Here is a 20,821-nt window from a genome sequence, read left to right as displayed (position 1 = left end):
ACTCAGAAATCACATGCTTTCTCCTCTCTTAGGTAAGGTCAAACAGGATGGAACTACACTTCATTATTTATCTTATTAAAGAGGAAGGTTCAAAATACAAAATGAACTCTGAGACATGGACAATTCTTTTTCTACATATGCAGAAATCTAGGCAGTAATCTGGGAATAACACTGTCCATAGCAACACACAGCCCAGAGGACAGAGCTTTTAAATTTTGCCTGTTGTCCTAAATACACTCTATCACCCATTTCAAATCTCAGACAAACTTACATGACACTGGGAGATGACTTTCTCTGGAGCATTTTTTGTTTCCAGATTATGGACAGAGAGCATCCTGTGAATTGAATTTGATGTAGAGGATCAGAATTCACATCCAACCTTAATGAAAATAAATAAATACCACAAAGGCCACCCACTCCTATTTCAATATATCTAATCACTCATAGTACCCTATGCTCCTGATTTCTTAAATACAATCCCTTTGTATTTAACAGAATTACTTGTGTGACTAAAGGGAACCTCCTGTAGAAAAAAAACAATGCTCTACTTTTGTCACAAGTTATTCTATTACAGAAATTTCATTATTTTTGTTAAAATTTACGGAGATTTCGAAGATCACAAAACTTGCCTTGTGGGATCAATCTTTCCTTCTATTTCACCACTAACAGCAGTATGATGTCAGCTCAAATGAATTAGTAAAGGCGTGCTCCTCTAATTGTTAGAAGAAATCTAGAGTAATATCTTTCCCATGACTGAAGCACTGCCATTCTCAAAATTCTAGAGCCCCAGATCCACCAGGAATTTAAGATTTTCCCTCAGAACTAGCTAATAGCTCGCCTAATTCAAAAGGTTTTGAATAACAGGCTTCATTGAAAACTTACCTTTTTAATAAACTCACATTCACTGGAAAAAGTCTGGTCTGCTCTATCCTGTTAGTCTTATCTCTGAATTTTCATTCAGAGCAGAAAACATGCATTCTGTTTTGCAGAAATCTTAGGCTAGAAGTAGGGGGTGTCTGCTCCTGTTGTTTTTATCTTTCCTCATTTTTACTGGTAAACTATCAAGCAGGATGTTCTCCCCTCCTGGTTTTAAACTGCTCAAACTGATTATATTAAAAAAATATATATAAAAAAAAATAAAATATAAAATGCAGATGTCTCTATCTTTTATAGGAAGAAAGTCATTAAATTTTGTAAATGTTAGAAAAAAGAAACTGTGAATGATATTCTGGAAAGTGACGGCATCGTAAAATATGCACAATCTGGTCAAGTTCCAATTAAAAAAAATGTGCGAGCATAAACAACCTTTAAAAATAGCAATGTAAAATTTACGAGTGCAGAGTGGATTTGGAAGTTGTAGTCACGCCCGAGCACAGTTTCCGTTCTCATCAACCTGATTTCTAATTCTGCATATATTTTCCACTTGCTGACATTTTCATATACAAGGAGACTTTCTGCAGTTGATGTGGAGAAGCATATAACCCTGTACAGCACAGAGAAGGGTTTCTTCATATTGGAAAACTATAGTGCGAATACTTCCTGTTCAATCTGCAAAATATTTCTTTCACTTGTACTTGTTGCTGCTAAATCTTCTAACTGCTTATAAGGTATATTTGACGGACCTTCAGATGGAGCTGAATTATTCATGTTTAAATGAAGAGAAGCTATTGGAGGTGTCTACTAAACCCAAGACTTTCTATCAACACATCCTTCTTGATTAACTGCTCCCTGAGATCATTTTTTGAGGCAAAGGCTAAGCCATTAGGGGTTGGTGAATATCCTCCCTAGTTGTCATGAAAAATCATAGTTACTTTAACTTAAACACTCAAAATAATAACTATAAATTTAATTGAACTTTGAACACCTAAATGCAGTGTTTTAATTCTTAAAATCTTTGTTCTACAGCTGTGTAGCCATAAAGTTCCTATAAGTATGCACATTTTTCACTTACAAACATTTAACTTTCTTTAGCACCTGAAGTTTTAATTCTGGGTGTTTGCGTGTGGTCAAGTGTTAACAATATTTCAATTACCATTTATCAATTTCTTCCTGCTTTGCTGAGGTATTCCAGAAAGCCTTTCCTATCTTAGTTTTTGAGGTTCCCAGAGCTATCAAAAATTTTAACTAGCCAGAGTAAAGCCACCACCTAAACTCATTCAGCATAATGTGGAGAGACTAATGCTGCTTTGTGTTATATTGGAAAAACAATCATTTAGCCAGAGTGAGGAAGTATTAATAACAATAATAATAAAAACATTGAATAAAAACATAAGAAAAACAAAACAAACAAACAAAAAATACTATGACAACATACCTCCCAGTGGCTAGAGCACTCATCCAAAATGGCAAAATCCCCATGCCCTGAATTGAAAGAAACATTTGAATTTTACATGAAGCAGTCACTGGAAAAACTGTTAGTGACTGAAGTGCAGATTTGAATCGACAATATGATTCAAATCTGCACTTCCTATATGAGTGTGGTATTCTATCTTTTTTTTTGTTGTTGTTGTTTGTTTGTTTGTTTTTTGTTTTCTCTCTCTCTCTCGTTCTAATGAATTATTAAAGAATGTTAGCAAAACTTTGTCTTCATGTGATATGCTGATTCTGCTCACTTTTCTCCTGAGCTGTTTTCAACATTTTTGCCTATTTCTCTCCAATTCTGTGAAGTACAGTAACTGCTGGACTGGTTTACCTCTTTCTAGTAATTGAAAGCGGAGGTTCACTTTAGGACATCTTTGGTCTGACAGTGCACACTGAAAGACAGTCTCTTATACTCAGTGGAAGGGCCAGAAGGATCCCTCTGCCTCTCCATGTATATCCCTCCTCTTTGGATTGTACAAGTACCAGAAACACTAGAAATTACTGAAACTGTAGGGAAAACCAAAACCAACCAAACAAAAACAACTACTTTCCTGCAAATATCTTGAGTTTGTATTTCTGTCTTCCACTCTTTCCTTGCAGTTAAGAGTTAAGCATATGATGGTGAACAATGAACAGATGTAAGAATCATTTGTTTGTTTCAACATGAATATTAATCCTAAGGAAGAGGCTGTTTTAATTTCCTGTACCTTTTAACTCCATTGATATTAGTTTAACATATTACCTTAGTGTCCTGATTTGACAATAACAGTCAAAAAACAAACAAACAAACAAAAACACCACCTTGTATTTTTAAATACGATGAATATCCAGAGAAGTAGCTGTTAGAAGTTTTGTAGTATGGTAAATAAATGAGAGGTATATAAATCAGAATTGGATTTGGGCTATAAATGGTCATTGATTCCTCCCCCCCCCCCCCCCCCCCCCCCAATGTCTCAGTTCCTCACCTCTGAAGAAACCTAAGCCAAAATATATTAATTCAATACATGTTTATGGACTGTTTGGGCTCACACAGATTTTAATGTTCTGGCATATCAGATATTAATTAGAAATATCAGCCTCTTCTCCTGTTAAATTGAGCTTCTACCCTCCTCACCTTGCCTATCCATAGCAGATAAGAAAGACAAAGACCAAAACAGAAATATTGACTGCTTAATGGAATATGTTCTTCAAAAGATGCAAGGTTACGTCTTTTCTGGTACATAGTTACCATCTTCACCCCTACTTGTTTTCCATTCTCATTCATTTTATTATCTAATATATCATTTATCTTTCTATCCACTTCTTCATTTAAAGGATAAAAAATCAGACAACATTTCTAATCGAAAGATCTCTGTTTATAACTAAATAAATGAAGATTCTCAAAGAAAGCCTGGTAGGAAACATTGCAGCTTTCAGTGGTGCAATGCTTTGCTGCTTCCTCACTTGATGAGAGAAATCACATTTTGAAGAATACGTTCCACGCAAGACATTTTTCTTCCTATCCTCTTCATTCGCACCACCTGCTTCAGGAAATATATATTTTCCACATACTTCTCAAATGAACTAATCTATTTTCACTATGTGTCTTTTTTGGCAAAATATCTATAGTTTTTTCTTTCATAAAGACAAATTCCTTTCTTTTGGTATTTTTCCCCTTCCTTTTTCTTTTTTATTAATAAAAAAATATGATCCCTTATTTCATCCTCAGCAGAAAAAAAAAAAAAAAAAGAAAGAAACAGAGAGAGAGAGAGAGAAAAACCAAGGAAAAAGTAAACTAAAAAAATAAACTAATACTGAAACCTTAAGAAATTAAAACTTTAAGGCAAGAACCCCAAGCTGGCAAAATTCCACTGAAAATCTGTCTGTGAATATTTAATTGCTAAATGTCTTTTGCAATGACATATCTACAGATAGGAGCATGAATGAAAATCTGCAATTTTTCTATCATATGGACTGAAGCTGCCAATTCTACGTTGGGTAAGAAAGAAAAATTATTCCATTCAGCTTTTATTGAAGGTACTTACGTACAGCTAGATCTGTGGCAGACCCAGTTTCTCAAACAAGACTCAGTTCTTATAAATGTAAAAGTGATTTTGCAACAAAACTCATATTATAACTTCTCTATTACTGTGTGGATTTAGCTATCTATCTATCTACTTGTTCTTTTGTTTTGTTTTGTTTTGTTTTGTTTTGTTTTGTTTTTCTCCTAGGAAAAGTTTTGTTGTTATTGTTGTTGTTTGTTTGTTTGTTTGTTTCCCTAGGGATTCATCCCAGGTGAAGAACCTGTAGCATTCAAAGCAGATTTTAGCCTTTATATATATATATATATATATATATATATATATATTTATATATATATAAATATACATCTTAATATATATACACATCTTAATATATATATACATATAAAATTATAATTATCATTTTTTCCTTCATTCTAGATGGCTTTTGATCTTTGTTTTGCTGATTCTTTGTCATACATGACAGAAAGGACCCTTAGTTCCTTTCTGATTCTCAGCTCTTCCATACACTTTGTGTTTCATCTGAAAATAAATATAAATATAAAGCATCTCTATTAGGTCAATAGTAAAAAGATATATCTATGAGGTCTTTTTTTTTTTTTTTTTTTTTTTTTTTTTCTTCAGGGTGTTTTGGAGATTTATGTATTTATTTTACTTTAGTTGTACTTTCTAACCCTGTTCTGAAACAGAAAACCAAGGCCCAGTTATTTCAGCTCACTAACCTCTATAGTTCTCCCAATGCATGGAGAGAGCCTCCCACTTGCTCTAGTTTCTGTTCTCTGATAGAATAAGTACTTCTCTGTGAATGTTTCAAAAACCCCAAGACACAAGACATCTGTATAATGTCCTCTGATATTTTATTTGTTGGCTTATTTTTAATTTGTGGATGTTTTATGCTTATTTTCCAAGACTGATCCTTCATGTATTCAGTGTCAACATGGAGAAAACACAAATGCGGAATTCACAGTGGTGAAAATTCATATATGAAGGACAAAAAGGCATAAGCTTTTCATAATTCAAGGAGAAATTGCATGCCATAATTACATTAAGCACATCATCTGACATTAAAATGTCACATATATTAGGAGAGAATCCGAAGAGAGAACTTCCATTAAGTGCTGGACTCATGATTTTGTCTTTCAAGGACTAAATTGCCATATAGTTGCGATTGTCATGCACCATTTCTTTAGTGTCCAAATTTGTACTGGCACCAGAATTTGATCTTGTCCATTTTAAGAAGTGAAGTCTAAGACTTCATCTCACTAAAATGAATTTCTTCTACCTTTAACTTCAAGACCTTATTTTTTTTTTCCACTTTTCATTTGCTTTCTTTGTCTTTAGGTTAGCAACTGCAGTAAGATACAGATTGCAAATGCTCCTAGATTTTCTCTCTATATATTTTGTTCACATAAGATACTTTTGTTAAAATAGAAGCAGGACAGAGCAGCAATAGCTTTAGAAGGCGAAAAAGCACAAATGTGTAGGGAATGGCCAATTGTTACAAGTAGGGATCTGTAATTCTGTACATTTAAGTCTCTTTTGGAACAGACACTTGCAATAGTTAATGTCTGAGCTGAATCTGGTTTAATAGTTTGCAGACACCTTTCAGACAGCATCTGTCTTCCTCTGCAGGATGCCAGTAAAATAGGTAGACAGTCGCACTTCTAAAGCAATGGGAATACTTCAGGATTTTTACTGTTGCTTTCAGAAAGTTGAGTCTTCTGATGCTGGAATTGCCCTGGTACAAATGGGTATGGAAAAACTATGGGTTTATCTGCCACTGGATTTAATACTATTGGTTTTGACAATTGGTCATCATTAATGTCTGAAAGATTTTACAGAAGCATACTCAGCCTAAAGACACAACAAGGGTATACAGAGATGCTAGTGTTTTTCTCATTTGGCAATTAGTACCTCTAACACTTGTTTTTTAAGGTGCTGGAGTTTGTCTGGATTGTGAATAGAAATGTATATCTATATTTGCCACACTTTTTTTTTTTTTTTTTTTCCTCTCAGTGTTTCACATGTTAATGATGATTCTGTACTACAGGTCTGTAAGGACTACAGTCAGGAGTATATACACTTGGAGGTCAAAATTTCAGTACTGTATTAAATGGATGTTGAAAGCAGGGAGCATTCCGCTTCCAATAACTGCCAAAAATCCAGTGACGTACAAAAGTGAAGAATTACTGAAGCCTGAATGAGCATTCTCAATATACCCTGTAAGGATCATGTATGGACAGTTTTGTTCCTTTTGAACACAAGTCTCTGTGAAAACATACTAAAATCCTTGAAAACCCTTTTCCTGCCTTCAGAACTCCTCAGATATTTAAGAATGTTTTTTGAATATTATTAATGATGCAAATGGACTTATCATGCACTCTCTAAGCTACATAAAGGGGACAAATATTCTGCAGTAGGTCTCTGATTGAACAGAAGAACCAAATTGCTGCTTGAAGAGATTACTTTTATGAGGAATGACTCATATATGGAGGAAGACTACAGTATCATAAAGAGATACCTGATCTAGCCCTGCACATGATGGTACAGGTCTAGATCTACCACACATTTCTTTATGGAAATACTAACCTTACTATCAAGAACAATACCACTTCACCATGTGAGTCAATAAATAGTCTGGGCTGGAGAATGGGTCAACATAGTCCTACAAGTTACACCACAATTTCCATTAAAGGTTCTTTAACTTAGCTAGGTATTCAACCCTCGATGTCTGCAGTTTATTTCAAAGAATTAGATATTTCAGGACAGAAAACACACATATTTAGGGTTTAAATGAACAAACAAAACAAACAAACAGAAAACAAAACAAAACAAATAAACAACAACAACAATAAAACAAACAAAATAAAACAAAGATAGCAAGGATAATTAATATAAGGAGACGAAAGCTTTCTTTCTTGCACTTAAGAGCAATGGGAATATCCATTATGGATTATTCAGCATCTCTAAATATGAGAAACATCAGAAGGATGCACTGAGAACTATGTAGTACTAGGAAACTGTTAGGCATTTTGTCTTTTTATGTAATTATAATATAAGTCAGATAAAGCACATTTCATTTACTTCTATATGCTAATCCCTTTGTTCCGTATCCCACTTCCCACTGATCTTCTCTGTTCCAAAATCTGGTGTCAAATGTTGCCAAAAAAGAAAAGGGAAATGTACTCTGAATCATTAATAGGGAGATGAGGTCATGAGCACAACTCTGCTGGGCAAGGAGCAGTAACGTGGGCTATTATGCCCATGTTCAGCCATGTTCTTCCATAGCAGGAAGGATCATGCTATTTCATGCTGACACAGTGTAGGACAAAATTTGGCAATGATGTTGCTCTTAGGAAGACCAAGGCTGGGAGAGTCTTGGATCAAACCCAACAAAGCAGATGAAGACTTGTGCTCAACAGTTGTGTTCAGTTATAAACAGACATAAATGGCTTTAAAAAAAATCAACTGTCCTTACCGGTTAGAAAAAAGAAAAGGTGCCAGTAAAGCTTGTAGACTAGTATTCATGAAGGAAGAAAACATAGAAAAGGTCAAAAACATAGAAAAAATAAAGCAACTGGTGTTAATTTCATGAAATATGTACTGGGTATTATTATCTTGTTGGGGTTCAGCTGATAACAGTGTGGATACTCGTACTGCGTAAGAAATTCCAAGTTCACCATGTGTAACACTTAGACTCTTATTGTAGGTGAATGTTTCCTTCCTTGGACAGTCTGGTTGATGAAAATGGAAATAAGATCATAAAACTGAGGAGATGGGATTTGGATCTGGGATTCTCTGTGTCTTTTCTGTGAAAATGAAATCCGTGAACTCTCGTACAAGAGGCATATGCCCAAATATATTTTGTGGGGATTATAGGCAATACATAACCTTCATTATCCAATGGGAGTTCTACCAGATTTGAATGTGACGTGTTTCAGGTCCTTGTATGAATGGATCAATGCCTCTCTGAAAATTTTCGATTGTCACTTGCCATTGTTCATTTTTAGGGAGGAAATGGAAAGCTAGTTTTAAGTGAGTTTGGGAGTAAAAGAGAAAAATACAGATGCAAGGTCGTTAATCTGCCATGGATAACTTATGTGTCTCAGGGTCCATATTTTAAGTAAATGTTCATTGGATCATTAAACTTAGGCATTTACAGTATGCATCAAAAATAGAAACTCCGTTCAGGTGGAGAAGTCAAAGATTTGCAGGGCAGGCTGTAAAACAGCATCATTCCATTGATTGCCATAGAGATGCAGCAATTTACATCATCTGGTATATGGCCCACAAACTCAAAAACAAACAAACAAACAAACAAACAAAAAACACCACCACCACCAACAACAACAACAAAAAATAAGGAAAAGAAAGTCAAACTGTGAATATAGAAGAGCAAGAATCTGCCTAACTTCTTTTGACTTTGAGAAGGTTACAGACAAGGTTGACAGAGTCAATGCATACAGCATGATTTATCTGGAGTTTCAGAAAGCCCTCAATAAAGTTCCACATGACAGGCATCTGTTTAAGTTAAAAGCTACAGGGATCCAGGATAAGACATGGAAGTGAATAAAGAAATAGTTAAAAATCAGAACACAAAGGCTACCTGTGTGATGAGCTAGACTTCTTCCCCGACAAGGTTGATAACAGCTATGTTTCTGAAATAATTGTGTTAGTTCCTGTAGTTGCAGCAAACATCTAAAAATGTTTATTTCAAAAGGATTAAGGAAAACAAACAAACAAACAAAAACAGATGAAGAGGAAAGGGGGAGAAAAAAGGCGTTAGATAACCTGAACATTTACCTTTTGGATTTAAACTGCCCTTGAATTGTTGTTGTTTTACAGATTTTACAGCTTTGCAGCATTTTATCAGGAAGGGCAGTACAAAATGAACACTAGCAATGAAGTAGGAAGCCAGTTCTCCAGTAACAAGTGTTTAAATGCAGCCAAGGTACAATCAGCTCCAAGATGAGAGCTCGTTAGAGTGGGGGGGCAAAGGGGTGGGAATATAATCAGGCTGGATCAGTAGGGAAAGCAGACTCCCTTTTGATATTCTTTTGGAATTCATGCATATATAAAAAATGCAAATAAAATAGACACTTTATTTTCTGTAAATTAAAGGATCCCCTTCCCTCCTCCCCCCCCCCCCAAATTATCAAGCCATATTTTTTTGCATGTTCTTTTAAACAAATTAAAACAGCTTGAAAAGAAAAAGACTCAAATATACTGAATGCATAAAAGTGGGAGTTCTGCATAATCAGCTTCCAAGAGTTCTTAAATCTCTGTATATAAACTGTTTAAAAGTAAATTAAAATTATTCCTTAATGAAACACAAATCTGAAATCACTTGAATAACTAATCATTTTATGACCCATGCAGTGAATTTTTAATGCCTGCCTCTACCTGATTATTTTAGATATGTCTGTGTTGTAAATTAAAAGCTACATAAATCATTAATGTGTTGATACAGATCAGTGAGCTGAATACACTGTATCTGATTCCTCAGGACATACAGTGTCTGATTCACCTCACTCTTGTTTTATGTAGTCCAGATTTATTCCACATTTGGTCTCTGTTAACATCTTTGAAGAATCTGAATGGACTTTGTATATGTTTTACAGCTCTGAAGATCCCCAAACTTTATAAACCTGTTCCTTTTAGACCCAAGCTTTGCATAAAATCAACCACAGGTAAAGCATCTATTATTTCTACTTCAACTGCTGTGTACTTACAAAAAGCATTTTACCCTAGGTTCTCTAATAGCTTTGTGATCATTAATTAAGTCTTACAGTTTACAAAATCTTTTTAAGGGAGGTAACCATTTGGTTTTCTATCTACAGCCCGGTAAATAAGGACAGAGTCAATAACCACTTGAAATAGGAAGAGATTTGGGAATAGAACCCAAGTGTCCTGACTTTTAGTTGCTTACTTTAATGGTTAGAAAAATCTCCCATAAGGATAAAAAACAAACAAACAAACAAACAAACAAACAAAAAACAAACAAAAAAACTCATTTAAAAACTGCAAGATGAGTCTCTGAAGTGGAAAAAAAAAAAAAAAATAGAGAGAGAGGCCTGTAGACTATTTAAAACCCACAGACCATTGACTTTGGAATACGTTTTTATGTGGTAATTTGCTGAATGGAGGAAAAACAAGTCCAACAGAATAACACAGGAGCGGTAACAGGAATTTGCCCTATTTTATCTGGTCCCAAAATTTTCTTGCATTAACAAGCAATCAGATGTTCACTGTTGCCGCTGTGGAAATGCTATTGCTGTTGCTTTGTCTGAACTGCTGCAAAGATCAGTTGTCTTGAGAGGTAAAAGTATTGCTTCTGGAGCATATATGCTTGTCTTGCTATGTTGCTAGCTCTAATCTTTCCTTCTAACTTCTATAAATGAGCTTTGTTTCTTGATAAAAGTACTCCATTTGAGTACAGTTAAACAGTCACACTTAAACTGAAAATCTGATGTTATTCAGGTGAATTTATGCTTTTTATCAAGGTAGACTAAATTGTGCTAAATTAGAGCCTAATGCAATGGATGCTTGTGCTGGAATAGGACACATGATTGAACAGCCCCACTGATGTGCAGGAGAGCATTTACATGTAATCTTACTGCCAGATGAAGTTTTTACAAGATGAAACCCTTTGTCGTTGAAATACATTCTGATTTTACTACAAAATAAATGAAAATAAGTCATTTTACAATATGTGAAGATATGGCTCATGAACATTAACAGATGAAGTCATACAGAAAAGCACATTCACATCACCTTTTGGCCTTTTCTATAATGATAATTTAAACTTTAGGAGAGTATTTGTAGTACAGATGATACTTTAGACATTTTAAAAAGAATAACAGAATGAAAACTTCAATTGGGTCAAAATACATTTACTCTCACTTACACTTGTGGAAATCCAGTGGAGCCAATAAAGTTAATTTGGATTTTAAGAGAGTTATTGAGATGAATCTGTTCCATTATATTATCAATATGGAAGCCTACAAATTACCACTCTGAAAGGTAATGAAGAGCCTGTCAATACTCTTTCTTCATCCTTGTTTGATCTGTATTACTGGCATGCTGCTTTTTGCAGAATTTGATGTATGTGAATAGACCTCAGTGCCAGGGAAGCTCATGGAGCAGATCCTCCTGAGAGTCATCACGCAGCACTTGCAGGGCAAGCAGGCGATCAGGCCCAGTCAACATGGGTTTATGAAAGGCAGATCCTGCTTGACGAACCTGATCTCCTTCTATGACAAAGTGATGCGCTGGGTGGACGAGGGAAGGGCTGTGGATGTGGTCTACCTTGACTTCAGCAAGGCTTTTGACACCATCTCCCACAGCATTCTCCTCAAGAAACTGGCTGCTCTTGGCTTGGGCTGGCGCACGCTTCGTTGGGTTAGAAATTGGCTGGATAGCCGGGCCCAGAGAGTCGTGGTGAATGGAGTCAGGTCCAGTTGGAGGCCAGTCACTAGTGGCATCTCCCAGGGCTCGGTGCTGGGGCCGGTCCTCTTTAATATCTTCATCGATGATCTGGACGAGGGCATCGAGTGCAACCTCAGTAAGTTTGCAGATGACACCAAGTTAGGTGCGTGTGTCGATCTACTTGAGGGTAGGAAAGCTCTGCAGGAGGATCTGGATAGGCTGCACCGATGGGCTGAGGTCAACTGCATGAAGTTTAACAAGGCCAAGTGCTGGGTCCTGCACCTGGGGCGCAATAACCCCAAGCAGAGCTACAGGCTGGGAGAGGAATGGTTGGAAAGCTGCCTGACAGAGAAGGACCTGGGAGTATTGGTTGATAGTCAGCTGAATGTGAGCCAGCAGTGTGCTCAGGTGGCCAAGAAGGCCAACGGCATCCTGGCTTGTATCAGAAACAGTGTGGCCAGCAGGTCTAGGGAGGTGATCGTCCCCCTGTACTCAGCTCTGGTGAGGCCACACCTCGAATACTGTGTTCAGTTTTGGGCCCCTCAATACAAGAAGGACATCGAGGTGCTTGAGCGGGTGCAGAGCAGGGCGACGAAGCTGGTGAGGGGCCTGGAGAACAAGTCCTACAAGGAGCGGCTGAGGGAGCTGGGCTTGTTCAGCCTGGAGAAGAGGAGGCTCAGGGGTGACCTTATCGCTCTCTATAGGTACCTCAAGGGAGGCTGTAGCGAGGTGGGGGTTGGCCTGTTCTCCCACGTGCCTGGTGACAGGACGAGGGGGAATGGGCTAAAGTTGCACCAGGGGAGTTTTAGGTTAGATGTTAGGAAGAACTTCTTTACTGAAAGGGTTGTTAGGCATTGGAACAGGCTGCCCAGGGAAGTGGTTGAGTCAGCATCCCTGGAGGTCTTTAAAAGACGTTTAGATGTAGAGCTTAGGGATATGTTAGGGACTGTTAGTGTTAGGTCAGAGGTTGGACTCGATGATGTTGAGGTCTCTTCCAACCTAGAAATTTTGTGATTCTGTGATTCTGTGATTCTGTAATTTTCAGAATAAGCTTATGCCTTCTATTGAAAAGGAGCCATTTCTGTTTGTTTTGTTCCTTGCAAACTGACCAAGGTGGAGAAAAGCGTCTTTAACCCATTTTACTTATGCACTGCACATGTGCATTTGTTAGTGGTGTTACTGAAATAAAAAGCAAGACGTAAGGATTTGTAGACAGAAGAAAAAGTCTTTCATGTGTTTGAAGTGTACTATTAATGACTTTGTTTCTAACAATATATTTTCATCAGTGGCCTCCCTACTTTTTTTTTTTGTTCATATGATTAAATCTGTATGTATCAGATAATTATGTGAAAGTCCATAACACAAATCTCTACTGATCATACTAGGAGGAATACTTCAGTACTTTTAAAATCGGAAGTGATTTTTACTCAGTCTGTTTTCAATTCCTGGGTAACATTAGCTGTAGAATTTTACCCAGGCTGGGGAAAGCCTGTTTAGTGTGGAGTTCAGTGAGCTCAGTCAAGCTGAGCAATATGTGGTACAACCAAGGTTTGTCTCGGCAAGAGCTCTTAACAAGATTAATTGTATTAATTGTTCTGGCAGTCAAGGGCTAGTGGAGCTTATTTTTTTGTAAATGCCATTAAATAAATAAATGAATAAATAAATAAAATCATCTCCACTTCAGGATTTAAATACAGACAAAGGCTATTTTAAGTCTCATTACAAGCTTCCATGGAACTAATATTCTGAAAACATAGATATGCTCTCAAAATAGCCCTCAAAACTCTATTTAACATCCTGGCGTTCATTTTTCATTGCTTTTCATTCACTTGCTTGGAATATCTCAGCTTCTGTTACAGCTCAACCCAAGCCCCAGGACTTGTGTGTGTGTGTGAGCGGGGTTTTGAGGGAACTTTTTGGTGTTTTTATTGCTTATTTTGTTCTTAGTCACCTCCATCATCTTGGTGTTCTTTCCAGTAAACTCTTTCAGGTGACAAAATAGTCTTTCAAAGCACAGAGTTGTTTTGTTTCCTATGGATCTGTAGACACAAATTTGTAGACACTAATAGCTGTTTAACATTAACATCTAAAAAGCATGCATTTCAGTTGAAACTCATCTTCTGTCTGTAGTATCATAACATATTCCACATATCGATTTTCCCAATGTCTCTTCAATCTTCTTTGCTGGAAATAGCAATAGAGACTTAATTTATATATTTATTTACTTATTTTTTATTATTAAACAGTCCGTTTATTTTTTAAAAAAAAGCAGAAGCCCTTCTAATAATTTCCTTGCATCTCTCCATTGATTATGGAAGGTGCCTATGGTGACTAGGGACTTGAGCTAATCATTTAAAGTTAGATAGGATGAATCCAGGTCCTAATCTCACATCAATTAGTTAAAGTGTATAATGAAGATAATAGTGCTTCCCTGTGTGCCCAGTAGGTGTGAAGACCGTAGGAGTTAAGGAACAGAACCAGAACAGGCCAGGCAATGTTTTTTACTAATTCTATGCTCGTATCACCAGTACCTCTGGGGAAGCCATCTCCAAAACAAAAGTGACTTTCACGTTCTGCAGCAGGAAAACCAGTGAGACCATCAGGAGCAGAGAGCTTGCAGAGGCTCATAACTCACATCCATGGTCATTCTCACTCTGGAATTGGTATTTTTAGTGGGATGATGATGATGATGATGATGATGATGATGATGATGATGATGATACTCTTTGTGTGCCTTGTCCTAATTTTATGTATGCATAATTTTAACTTTTAAAAATATAAAAAGGAAGATGTTTTCTGACCATGATCTACTTTCAAATATTGTCATTAACACCAGCAGCTAATTTATTTCTTCTACAGATATTTTACAATTTCTCCAATGAAGCTGCACTTCAATATGTCCTGTAATAATAATTTTTTTTTTCCAAGAATCTAGGTGTCCCCAAGGAGCTTCACTCCCCATCTACACACACAAACAATCTCCTCAAGCATCACATACTTCCTCATTCAGAGCATTTTGTAATGCTTTAATCCACAGCATAACACTGGCAGAGCTAGCGAAAGTGGCATCACACAGCATTCTCTCATATAAAAGGGTGGCACAGAGGTTCACACAAAAGCAGAGGTGTGAGTTTAAACAAGAGTTTCAACAAAGCAACTATGACAGAAATACTTATTTCCTGCTGCTAACTGAAACCCTAAAATATTTGGTGTTGATGCTGCAAATGTCATGAAATTTTGGTAACATTTTATTCACTCCATGTAAGCTAGTTCTTTATGTGAACAAATGTAGTATGAGATCCTGCATGAATTCAAATGATTTTCAATTTTGCCAACTTCAAATATGCCTTGTTCCTAGTAATATAGCACCTACTTGGTGTTTTGAGGCCTTGATCCTTAGCCGACAGAAATCAGTGTATTTCCACTGGAACAATTTTACTTCAGCTATAGAGCTACTATCCAGGACACAGTACTCTTGAAAGCTCTTGGTGAATATTGGTGAAGTCTTTTATCAAAGTTCTTGGGATAAGAAGTTATTGAAAGAAATTTCTAGAAGGTGAATTTCAAACTCTAATTCCCCTTGACTTTTACTGAATGTCAATGAGACTTCGAGTAATACATTCAGAAATAATTAGATGCTGAAATAAAAAAAAATAGGCAGCTAGTGATATTCTGGAGAAGAAAGAGAAAGCCTATGCAAATGGACAAATCCAAAATTATGCTACTTTGTCGCTGCTTAACTCAAAAAGTACTGAAGTGTCATGCCAAAACTCTCAAAAAGGACTAAAATTATTTCTCTATACTGCTTTAACATCACTGGACAGTTTAGCACTTACCTCATACCTGATCTCAGGTGGAATGCATAAATGAAAGCATTTAACTGAACTGACTGCCTTGTTTGTGATACTCGCTCAGATGGCACTTAATATACGAGGTGTGGCTGTCTATCTCAGAAGACTTAATCATGACACTTGGTTATTCAACAAAATTCCCCAGTCTTTCAGTTTTAAGATATTCAGATCATTTTGAGATACTCAGGTGTTCCTACCACTAGCCATTCCAGGGTATAAAAAAAAAACAATACTTGTTGAAGCTGCTTTTTGCAATATTATTCACTCCAGCTGGCTGGTGTGAATGCCCTCCCCTGAAAAGAAAGTTCTCTACCCATTGCTGTAGCTGTTCTGACATGGAAGTTTTCATTTTCAGCACTGTGCCCTTGTGGTCAAGAGGGCTAATGGGATCCAGGTGTGCATTAAAAGGAGCGTGGCCAGCAAGTCAGGGGAGGTGATCCTCCCCCTCTACTCTGCCCTGGTCAGGACTTACCTGCAGTACTGTGTCCAGTTCTGGGCTCCCCAGTACAAAAAAAGACAGGGATCTCCTGGAAAGAGTCCAGCGGAGGGCCACAAAGATGATACGGGGCCTGGAGCATCTTCCCTATGAAGAAAGGCTGAGAGACCTGGGTCTGTTCAGTCTGGAGAAGAGAAGACTGAGAGGGGATCTCCTCAATGTATATAAATATCTGAGGGGTGGGGGACAGAAGGATGTGGCCAACCTCTTCTCAGTGGTTTGTGGGGATAGGACAAGGGGCAATGGCTGCAAATTAGAGCACAGGAAGTTCCGCACTGACATGTGAAAGAAGTTCTTCACAGTGAGGTTGATGGAACATTGGAACAGGCTGCCCAGGGAGGTTGTGGAGTCTCCTTCTCTGGAAATATTCAAGGCCTGTCTGGATGCCTACCTGGTCAGCCTGCTCTGAGGAACCTGCTTTGGCAGGGGTGTTGGACCTGATGACCTTTCGAGGCCGCTTCCAACCCGTACAGTTCTGTGATTCTGTGATTCTGTGATTTTGTTCTGATCAGCATCTGGGAAGAGGTCAGTGTCAAAGGAGTAAGGCATAGTTTGAGCGGTGGTCCTGTGTGTAGTTGGATGCTGCAACACATAAATGAGAGAATCCCATCTGCTTTATGTTCCCAAACACCAGGACAGAGCTTAAGATCCAGATGATGCAGACAGATGAATCTGAGAAGTTAGTATCTCCTCCAAGGACCCTGTCTCATCATACAGTATCTCATTGCTTGGCTGGCTGTAAGGTGTAGACAGATTTAAGCACCTGAGAGGGCTGTTTTGGAAGTACCACTGAAGGGAGGGAGACAGATGTACACAATGTCGTTTCTGGCAGTGGTGTTGGAGAGCCTTAGTGCTGATGTGTGGTGACTGTGATGGTACAACTGTTCTGTGCCTTGTCTTGGAGATGGAATATAGATCAGATAGTCTAATATACTAGATTACATTTTTATTGATGTATAATTTCACTTTTTAAATTGATTATCAAATCACTTAATTAACACTTGATTAACAAATCACTTTGAAAAGTTTTGTGTGATGTTGTCATTGAAATCTTTAAGAACTTCCAGAAACTTTGCAAATATAGTTTGATGACTTGAATATTTCCATATTAAAATAGCATTTAATATGTGGCATACTGTTTAATTAATATTGGGGGTAGTAAAAAGACCTTTTACAATAATTCTTCCTCATATGACTCAGAAGCTTTCACATACAACATTTCTAAAATAAATTCAGATAATGCCAAGGTGAAAGAATGTTTATTATGTTTATACCATTAGATACAAATGACTTCTTCACAATTGTATGCAATCAGGATGATGAATTTCAGTTAAATCTTATAAAAAAAATAAAAATACAAAGTCTTTCTAAATCGGGTGGCCTTCCTGAAGAAATTTTAATTATAATTAATCAGGATTAGTAACAAAGAAACCATGAACAAAATTTGAATTCTAAAGGAAATACAAGTAATAATAATAATAAGATAAACTGCTAATACAAAGACTGACATTTTAGCAGTAACCCTTACCATTGAATGTTTTACACTGAGATAATTAACTGTAACATCAGTTATATATCCTATGATGATAACTAAGGTATACAATGGAAATTGATCTTTTTCACAATGTTACAGTTAAATAAATAGGTAGTGTTAGAAATTGCATTTCTTGCACTTTTCTCTATCTCTCACTCTTTTTTTTTTTTGATATGCACCTTAGATATGCACCTGTTAACTCTAGATTAAGCTTTGGTGACTTTGGGTGTCAAATATATCTACATATACTCAGTAAATAAATCTTTTTTTTTTAATTTTTTTTTTTACAAAGTAGAAGTGAGATCTTCCTTTTCGCAAGTCATTTTTTGTTACTATTTAAGCCATTGTAATTGATAATTCCTGAACTAGGGATAAAATACAGCTGACGGCACACTAAAATAATAATAATATTAGCAATAATAACAATACTAACAATAATAAAATAATAAAATAACTGTATAAAAATATTAATAGTAATAATAGTAATAATAGTAATAATAATGCAGCCATGTTCAAATTTTTGTTACTCTCAAACTCTTAACATGGAAAAATAAACAATAAATCCAGAAATTTTATTGGGTTTATGTTCCTAAATAATAGATTTCAAAACCCTTTGTCACACTTAGAATAATTTATTAGAGAAACATCTATCCCAGAAATAGAATTACTTGTGTAAGTGCTTTCCAGTGCAAATAAGGAATTCATAGTTTGGCCCTGTGGCCATTTTTTAGAATTAGTATCTCTGAGGCTTAGCTGATTCCTCACAATAATTATAAGTTGTATATACAATGGCCCAGATGACTAAAGTAGTGAAACATCATCTTTAAGCTTCTACTTAAAATTCAGCAATAGTAGTAAATGTTAGAACTAAGAAATATATTTGAGGCTAACTTGGAAATATTCAGAATTCACTGTCTTTCTGTACTGTATGTGACATATTTCACATCAATGACAGTTTTCTTATAGCTACATATAGAAATGTTTGTCAGCTCTGAATGCAAGTTTTGCTACTTATTTCTTGATCTGTTGTGTCTAAAACATACTCTTGGAAGGAACAGTAGAAGACAATTTGATTTGTGTCCTCAAAAGAAGCGGATGTCTGGCATACTCTTCATCCTACCAGACTGCAGATGGAATATGTCCTATCTGTCTATTGCCTTGACTTTAGGCTATACTTGGAGGTCACACCAAGAGGTGTAAGAATCACAGAATCATAAAATAATTAAGGTTGGAAAAGATCATCTGGATCATCTGGTCCAACCATCCCCCTACCACCAATATCACCCACCAAACCATGTCCTGATGTCCAACCTTTCCTTAAACATCCCCAGGGACAGTGACTCTACCACCTCCCTGGGCAACCAGGTCCAATACACAGCAGGAACCAGTGACTGCTGTGAGTTGGAAGGGAGGTATGCTGGTCTGGTCTTTAGCTCTTAGAGAACCTCTCCCTTGTGGAAAATGTCTAATCAGTTGGTCAGAAATCAGAAGTGTATTGCAGTTTCCAGTTGCAGTATATAAAGTATCGCTTAGAATGAAAACCTGCATATAAATAGAGCTACTAAGGTGTGTTAATGCTGTGCAGACATGTCAAAGTTGGAAAGTAAAAATCAGTAAATAAAGATATGCAAGGGTTTATGCATTCAGCATTATTTCTTCTGTGAAGATAACATAAATAGCAGGAGCCTGGATATTTGTCAGAAAGATCTGACATGGATTTCTTGACTGCAGAGCACCAAACAACAGCTGAGCAACTTTTGTTTTGTTTGGGAAAAACAATCAGGTGGTTTGATGAATCATTAAAAAAATTACTAATACAGGTTTCTTGACAAGTTTCTTTCAAAGTGTTCAAAATGGTGACTTCTATGTATTTTGGGTGCATTTCTGAAGTTTTACAATTATTCTGTGCTTTAGGATGGCTGTTGTTTTGTGAAAAAAAATATTTCAAGGAAAAATATATCTTTTCTGGAAATGAAAATACTTGCCAACTAAAAAATAGACCTTATTTATTTATTTACTTTTAAATCTGCTTTAGTAAGCTAGCAGTAACCTAACATGAAGAAAAAAAAAAAAAAAAAAGAGAAAAAATGTGAATTTACATTTTGTTTCTTGTCTGAGAACTTGGAAAGTATATAACTGTCATTTCTCCCATCAATGTCATAATCTATGATGATTTGTGTGTTTGGAAACAGCTGTAGTCACTTATGGAACTAAGCTGCACAATCCTTAGCTGTTTCACAAGACAAGAGTGTGTGTTTGAGATGGAAGGGGTAGAAAATACTAAGAACCATTGCTTCTACTTAGAAAAATTTCTGATCTTTTCAAGAAACAGCAGATAGACATAGGCATGCAAATGTTTAAAGGAAGTCACAGTTTTGCCTACCTTTTCCCTTTGTTTTTTCTCCCCTCTCCTACTCCATAGTCCTTCATTTGACATGCAGTTCTTGAATGTGTTAAAGAAAGTTAGACACACACTTTCAAAATCTCAAGTTGACTTTTGTAGGTATTGGTACATTTAACTCAGTGGATTTAGGAGATCTGAGACCTGCTGAAGAAAAGCCTTCACTAGACTCTGATCTGCAGAAGCACTGAGGGAAAAAAACGTGAGAGAAAACCTTGACACAAGGGATTTGAGCTTGCATTTTTGGGAACAAACAAAGAGGTTAGATGTTTTCTAGTTATGTTGGACTGGAAGTTCAAAGAGGCAGAAACATCTTTCTCAAGATGATTCCATATTGGAACTAGGGAATAAATGTTTATATTTGGATTTCCCCCCTAGAATGCTGTACAAGTCTTTGGCACACCAGAGATATGAAAAGAATGTTTTTAATGGGTTCTTTTATAGTTCACTTTCAGACTAATGTTAGTAATAAATTAGAAATCCCTTACCTTTTCAAAGTGGTCTGAATTTTGAAACCCTACATTGTTGTAAATCATAGAATTCATTTTTTATTTCTCCTCTCCTCTCCTCTCCTCTCCTCTCCTCTCCTCTCCTCTCCTCTCCTCTCCTCTCCTCTCCTCTCCTCTCCTCTCCTCTCCTCTCCTCTCCTCTCCTCTCCTCTCCTCTCCTCTCCTCTCCTCTCCTCTCCTCTCCTCTCCTCTCCTCTCCTCTCCTCTCCTCTCCTCTCCT

The sequence above is a fragment of the Netta rufina genome (assembly GCF_964035555.1).
Source record: "Netta rufina genome assembly, chromosome: Z".
Taxonomy (NCBI): Eukaryota; Metazoa; Chordata; class Aves; order Anseriformes; family Anatidae; genus Netta; species Netta rufina.
The sequence above is the reverse complement of the archived record's forward strand: the minus strand, read 5'-3'. Positions refer to the sequence as shown.